Here is a 6115-nt window from a genome sequence, read left to right as displayed (position 1 = left end):
TAAAGGTCTCTCCTTGGAAAGGAGTGATATGATTCAAGAAGAGGGGCAAGTTGGGACCCCGATATATTGGACCGTGCTAGGGTAGGCAGGGTAGCCTACTGGTTGGATCTACCTGCTAAGTTGGGACAGATCTACAACACCTTTCACGTCTCACAGTTGAGGAAATGTATTGCCGACGAGTCGGCAGTGGTTCCATTAGATGATATTCAGGTGGATGCAGACCTGAACTATGTGGAGAGACCAGTGGCGATCAAGGATCGAAAGGTTAAGGTTCTGAGGAACAAGGAAGTACCCTTGGTACAAGTGTAGTGGCAACATCGGAAGGGGTCTGAGCTGACATGGGGGTCCGAGACTGAGATACGGGATTAGTATCCGGAATTGTTTTCAGTATGAGACTTCGGGGACGAAGTCTGGTTCTAGTGGGGGAGAATTGTAACAGCCCGAAATCCAGGTGCCCTTCTATTTAGCCCTTCATCTTTGATTTGTTGCCATTTAGGGTTTGCATGTTAGGCGAGTACGCTGGGCGTACAAGGAGTATGCTGCGCGTACTCGCGCGCTTCATTTGGACGCGTTCACCCTCGGGTACGCTGGGCATACCCAAGGTTACGCTGGGCGTAATCGGTTCAAACCTAAAAACCCTAATAATTTCGGATGGCTATAAAAGGGATGTGTGGCTCAACTCCTCAGCCACCATCCCTCAGAAAGAAACCCTAAAGAGAGTGTGCATTCATTCTTAGGCCATTTGTGAGTATTCTAAGCTTGGTGGTGACATTTCAAGGTAGAAAAGGAGAAGAAAAGCTCATTGGGAAGGCTAGAAGCGGTGTTCAAGTGTGGATCTGAGCTTTGCAAAGGTTGAAGCTTCATTATAAGGTAAAAAGTTCGGATCTTGACATATAGTTCATGTAATATGCTTCAAGTACCATTTTCTAGGGTTTTAGTCCCAAAGGTGGAGAATTTTTGAGCAAATGGTCTCCATAAGCTTAGATCCATCATATTTCTGGTCTATTTGAGTTGTAGACTCATAAAAATGTAATCTTGGACATGAATGTTGCACCATGCATGAGATCTAGGTCCTTGAGTTGGAATAGAATGATGTTAAGAAGTATTGGAGCCTTTACAGCTATGCCAAGGCTTAAAGGTCTTGACTTTATGGGTATAGATGCATAAATAAAGCCGGATCTAGAAGATGGAGCAATGGCTTAACCGATTAAGACCAGAAATGATGTATGCTAAAGTCTGAAGGTTACTCTGGGCGTAACTCCCAGTACGCGCAGCGTACTGGGTGGAAACCCCGATCCATGGGTTGGCGATGTACGCCCCACGTACAGCAAGCAGTACGCCCCGCATACTCAAAATGTTGACTTTTGTTGAGTTTAAGGGTTTTGGTCAAACATGAAGACTTTGAGTCAAGGAAGGGTAAAATGGTCTTTTACCCTCGGATGAATGATGATAAGGGGTAAAGTCTAGTTGTGGAAGTCTTGAATAATGAAAATGATATTTATTATGTTTAGGCGAGGTAGAGTCGTCGTTGGGATTTGGGGATAGCAAGTATACAAGATTCTAGACTTTCCACGAGGTGAGTTTTCTCACTATACTGTACCTGGAAGGGTCTTATTGTGTGACCGGAAGGTTGGATATGTTATGAGTTATATGCATTGTATATGATAAGTTAATCGTTATATGTGCTATGTATGATATGCTTGATATGGGCCGGAAAACATTATGTTATGGGCCGGAAGGCGTATATGTTATGGGCCGGAAGACATTATGATGAGGACCGTAAGGTTGACGCAGGTAGGACCGGAAGGTTTACCGAGTCGGGACGGAAGTCCCCTGAGACACATGGACCGGAAGGTCAGGGCCTGGAAAGGCGTATGTGCGTAAGTAGTATTTTGGGGAACTCACTAAGCATTTATGCTTACAATTGTTGTGTTATGTGTTTCAGGTATTAGCGAGGACCGTGGGAAGGCGCCGTCGTGATTGTACACACTGACAGATGAACTATTTTTATGATCATGGGATGTATTTTGATATGATAAAATTGTTCACGTTTGAATTTGAAATATTAAACGATGGTTTTTGACGTTTGCAAAAATGAAAAATTTGTTTTAAAATTTACGTTGTTACATGACAAGAGAACTACTTTTTATTTTTGTGTGTATATATATATATATATATATATATATATATATATATATATATATATATATATATATATATATATATATATATATATATAAAGAGAGAGAGGTTCAAAATATAACAAAATAATATTATCTAACCATATAACGACTCTTTTAACCTTTGGATAAACGATTTATATTAAAAATCTTCACGGTAGAATTATGCTTGAAAAACAGGGAATCATATATTGGGAGGGGCATAACACGGAATGACACTTAACTAATTAAAAATCAATGCAATTCTTGTAACTGCGATTCACAATCCTCATCTTTACAAATTGCCTTTTAGGAATTTACTTTATTAATTTCATTAATTAATAAAGATTTCATTGTTTAAAATCCTACCGTTTCCCATCTTTTCATAACAATATGTAACAATCCGAAAACTTTCCGTCTCTGTAACCCGCCCCGTTAATAAAATTCATCTTTTTCAAATTGTTACGTTAGAGACTTCTATTATGACTTAACGGGTGTCCAAACACGTTAGATTTACATGAAATCATTTCCAAATATTTATTTGGAAAAATTATAAGTTTCGACCACGTCGGGTTACGGTAACCAAATCGAGTACGACCAAAAACCCCGTTTAACGTCAGTATCGGGTAGAATTTCAGCGTGTCTCAAACTTAACCCATATTCAAAGTTCAAAGAACCTCATTTTGAAGCTTTCCACCCTCTCTCACTACTCTCTCTCTACATACTCAATTCTTGGTCCAAAATCATCCAATTCAAGCCTCAAATCATTAAGGTAACTATCCTAGCTCATAGTATAACCTCTATGGCTTTCAATTTCGTGTTCAAACTATGAAATAGGACCATCAACATGTGTTTACGGCCCTAGAACAGTCCTAGGCCATAAACACACATAAAATGGGTTTTGGAGCCCAAAAACCCTCCCAAATTACTTATGGAGCTTTGAAATTACTTAAGGGCTTATTGGAATGGACTAGAAACACCATAAACACATCATTTAATGGGTAAATTTGAGTTTATTGCCCAAGATCATGCTTGGACCGTAAACACCCTTTCATGGACAGTAAACTCCTTTTAAGGTGTTAAGATGCCCCTTAAACACCTCCTAAGCCTTGGAATAAAGTCTAGAAGCAACTACAAACGAGTTAGAGACCTTAAACTTGATAGAAACCACTCCATAAGGAGTTCACGGCCGTAAAACCCCCCAAGGATGGGTTCCTGGGCCGTAAAATCCTATAACTTGGTCAAATGGTGCCTTAAATTCATCCAATGACTTGTAAATTGACTTGGAATCACTTGTGATTAATCTAGGACCACCAAAGCTCATTAAGACATGGCACATAAGAGTTTACAGCCATAAACTCATAGTTTACTACCGTAAACTCCTCAAATGGCCCCTATGATGTTCAAATCTCATTCAAATGCCTTGAAACCAAGCCTAACATCACCCCCTCATGAGTTATAAGACCATTTGGCAACGAAAAACACCCCCACCATGAGTTTATGACCGTAAACTCATGGGGAGTTGGTCATTGGGCCGAAAACTCCATTGGGAGTTTACTCTTGAAGAGTAAACTCCATATCCAAGCCATACTCATCCATAGATGCTACCCGGGTCACTCCAAACACTTGAATTGAAGTGTTTTCGCGTCTATAAGTGTTTACTCTTATCTAATTAGTGGTTCAAAGTCTAATTAGATACAATTATATATCTCTTCATATTACATAGGAACCTCGCGCATTCTCAAGCCTCGAACTGACACATAGCGTCCAAACCGACATGTTTCTTGACTGGTGAGTTCATACCCCTGTGCCTTTTCCGTGTTTTCAATGTGTTCAGGGGGGGGGGGGGGGGGAGATACAAGCAAACTATAAATTTTTTCGAAACGTAAAACTAATGTAATTCTAGCAAACTTTTAGATATCTTTACCCCTTATGTATTATGCGGAGCATAAGGGATGTTTTATCGAATATAGTCACGTGGATTTCAATTACAGTAAAGGAAAGAATCAAACCAATCAAATTATTATGGGAATAATTTGGGATCTTCAGTTCTTATTTTACGCACACAGATTTCATGCAAAGTTAATAGATAAACTATGTCTGATTCAGTTTATCTCTGTTTAATTTAGAATATCATGCTAGATAATTTCATTGTATTAAACTGTTTTAATGTATGATGTTTGATAACCACCGAGTATTCAGTGAATAATTTAATACTAGCTTGTGAGATTTATCTTCATTAAACCCTTCGGGTCATCAGTAAATCCTCCCCGGAAGTGTAACCAGAGTCTCCTGGAGGGAGAGCGTGGAATTTGTGAATAGATCTATTCGGGACTGATAATCCCACACCTAAATTGTTAGCTACAGTTGGGCGGGCACGTCTAGGGTGACAAATTCTGGATATCGTCCGATGCCTGAAGAACGTCAAGGAGGTCTTGTTTTCATATTAACATGGTTATCCGACTCACAATACGTATTAATATAAAAATATAAGCTTATTCACGGAATCTATATCTTCTTTAATCTATAGTTTTACTGGATGGTATTTCCAGTGGTTTGAAATTTATATCTTTTTTTAAATCTATAGTTTTATATATTAAAACTACCTACTGTTGTCCTGGATGGTATTCCCAGGGATTTTCAATATATAGTCTTACATATTAAACTATCTACTGTTGTATCGAACGGAAATTCAGAACTTTAACTAAACTGTCTTTATAAGAAAATATGGGATTTTCTTGGATAACAACTTTTCAGAAAACCTAAGGAAACATGATCTTTTTACATAAACAAACAGATTATGAACTCACCAGCTTTATGCTGATTTTTAAACTGCTTGTATTCTCAGATTCTCCTTAGACATTTATCCCACGTCCTTTTGTAGAAGACGGAGCAAATGGAATTCTCATCTTTACTTCTGTTTAAACTTATGTATCTATAAACTTGTATTACTTTGCTTTTCTACTTTCAAACAAATGTAATGAATCTATGTAATGTAATATTTCGTGTTTACTATGCTTACTATGTACATTGGTTATGATACTTTACATGATGTCCTCCGCCCTGGAACGTTTCCGCCATTGGTTTCGGGGTGTGACAGATTGGTATCAGAGCCCTTGTTTATAGTGAACTAGTATACCAAACCTTACATGGTATAAGACTATAAACACTAAGGGGCCAAAGTGCTCTGTACTAAAAGTATACTTTAAAATATAAGTATTTTCAAAAGTATACAAGTATACCTAACCACCGGAATCCGTAACTATGAGTAGAACAAAACACAAGTAATTGGGTGTTGTGTGTTGCGGTTAAACCTGGGCAGTTATGTAGTTCTGTCTGGGGTCAATATAGCCTGATCAACTATATTCATTCGAGACACGATCTACATGTGCTTGGGAGTGACGGTGGTGTGCAGCATGCCTAAAACTTACCTAAGATCCAAACAATGATTCATCGATTCAGCGAAACATAAGATACTATGGGAGTATCTTAGTCAGAACGAGTACTTTGTAGAAATTCATTCAGAGTGATGCTACTCCTTCCTTCTTTAGCGATAATTTATCCGCTTTGATAACTCTTTCCTGTTTTATCGCTTACTTGAACTTTATATCTGTCATAAAGAGATATTTCTTGTTCCATATCTCTTGATTCAATTCAGAGGACTTATGATCCTCTCTTTCCTGACTATTATAGATCAAGATGCCTCCAAAGAAAAGACCCAACTCAAAGAACAACAACCCTCCACCACCACCTCCTCCTCAATTTGATCATGTGATGTTCCAGGCAGCTGTTATTGCCGCAGTAGCAGCCGCCATGTCTCAAATGAACCCCGGTGGCTCCTGTGGTCCAGGAGGTGGTACCCAAACTCAAAACCAAGAAAGTAGCTAGGGACACCGGAGGGAGTATTCCTATAAAGACTTTATGAACGCGAAGCCCACATCTTTCGATGGCACTGG

This window comes from Lactuca saligna, chromosome 3 (assembly GCF_052625555.1).
Source record: "Lactuca saligna cultivar CGN05327 chromosome 3, ASM5262555v1, whole genome shotgun sequence".
NCBI lineage: Eukaryota > Viridiplantae > Streptophyta > Magnoliopsida > Asterales > Asteraceae > Lactuca > Lactuca saligna.
The sequence above is the reverse complement of the archived record's forward strand: the minus strand, read 5'-3'. Positions refer to the sequence as shown.